Genomic DNA, 2,156 nt, shown 5'->3' with positions numbered 1-2,156 from the left:
CAAGTCTCCTGCTCCAGCTTTCTGGACGCTAAGATTACAGATGTGTTCCACTATACCTGGCTGTAAGCTGCTGTTGGCTTGCTTTGGTTTTCATTTATAAGAACCGTCTTTGACACCTCCGGAAGTAACATGGAGGCCAGTGGACAGCATGCTCCTGAAGTACAGGAAACAGTCGTAAGAGCAAAAGCTGGATGGACTCATTGTTCACCTTTGACGCAGGTCAAAGTAGGTGCATCCAGAAAGCTCTTGATCCTGGACAATACTCAGTCTCACCTACACCAGGCACTGGAAGCCACTGTGCTGGCCCAGTCTAATAAGCGACTCAGTGACTCATGCTTCTAGGGATCCTGAGAGCTCTGTCTGGGTTGCCTTTTACCCTCTCGGATCCCTAGTCCAACCACCACTTCTTAGCCTCCTTCAGTACATGCTAGACCCAGTCATAAAGGGACTCGTGAGGAGCGGCTCCGCTTAACCACCTTCCAGGTTTCACTTTTGTTTCTGCTCCCTAAGCCTGAAGCTTCTCTTAGAGGCAACTATCCCTGCACTGCAGAGAAGCTCTGCAGATTTGGGGGTGGGCTCTCCACACCCTTAGAGGCCAGGCTCTTCGAAGTCTATATATCCCACGGCACATGCCACTCCCCACTGCCAAATTCCAGTACGGTGGATCAACTTTGGGTACCAGCTAAGGGGCTTTCCAAACATCACAACAAATCCTCACAGCAAATAAGTAATCTTTCCTGTTTAGTTGTTGGGGTTTTTTTTTTTTTTTTTTTTTTTTTTTTTTTTTTTTTTTTTGAGACAAGCTCTTACCTATCCCAGGATGGCCTCAAACTTACTATGTAGTCAAAGATTACCTTGCGTTCCTAGTTCTCCTGCCTTCACCTCCCAAATTCTGGGATTACAGTCATGTGCCAACACATCCAGATACGTGTGGTTAATATCTTCTACCAAATGAGAAAACTAAGACTCGGGGAGTACACAAAAGCCCTTTATTCAGTGTCTTTTAATTCTTTCTGTTCTTGTACTTTTGAGATTATAGTATGATAACATACATCATTCTTCCTTTTCCTCCCCCATACCTTCCCATACACCTCTCTGGCTCTCTTTCAAATCCATGACCTCCTTTTCATTATTTGTTGTTACATGCATATGTGTATATGTATATACGTATGTATTCCTAAATATAACCTGTTCAGTCCATGTAACATTACTTGTATGTATGTTTTCAAGACTGAGCAATTGGCACTAGACAACTCTTCCAGCTTTCCTCAGTTACCTGTAGTTCTTTGTGAAGGGCTGAGGCCTCCTGGGCTTTTCCCTGTCCACTTTGGCATGTATATTGATATCATCCTATTGACATGTAGGCAGTCCTGTTGGAGAGTCTTTATGGGTATAGCTTCTGAAATTATTATTATTATTGTTGGTTTTTTGAGACAGGAGTTCTCTGTGAATCAGTCCTAGCTATCCTAGAACTCACTCTGTAGACCAGGCTGGCCTCAAATTCACAGAGATCCACCTGCCTCTACCTCCCAAGTACTGGGATTAAAGGTGTGCACTGCCACACCCAGAGCCCTCTGAAATTATTAAGAGACACAATCTCACAGCAAATTCCACGACCTTCTGGGTCTTACAGTCTTTCCACACCCTCTTCCACAATGTTCCCGAAGTCTTATGTGTGGGAGGATTTTGTACACGTATCCATTAGGAATAAGCTTCACAACTGTGTTTTGATTGGTTGTGGTTTCTATAATGGTCTCTGTCTGTTGCAAAGAGACATTTCCTTGATGAGGAGTGAGGACCACATTTATCTGTGAGTCTAAGGATACATATTTAGAATGTGCTTAGGTACTATGCTGGTTTAATACAGTGGAGTGTAGATTCTCCTCCAGTAGCCATGACTTCACTAGCACTGAGTAGGAGGCTAGGTTTCCAGTACCAGACATCACTTCACTCTTGTTGAGTGGCTCTTAAGTCCAATCAGAGAGCTGTTGGTCACCACCAAGGTAGGCATGCCACTACTGTACCCTTAGAGTTACCGTATTATATTTATCCTGTACATTTTAACTATGTTTCTATGCCCCATATGCTTGGTATTTCCCTGGGTTTCAACAGCATGTATTCTGGGTCAAGAGTGAGCCAGTGACAAAAGACACTTA

Source organism: Microtus ochrogaster, chromosome X, assembly GCF_000317375.1.
Source record: "Microtus ochrogaster isolate Prairie Vole_2 chromosome X, MicOch1.0, whole genome shotgun sequence".
Classification (NCBI taxonomy): Eukaryota; Metazoa; Chordata; class Mammalia; order Rodentia; family Cricetidae; genus Microtus; species Microtus ochrogaster.
This window is presented reverse-complemented; position numbering follows the sequence as displayed.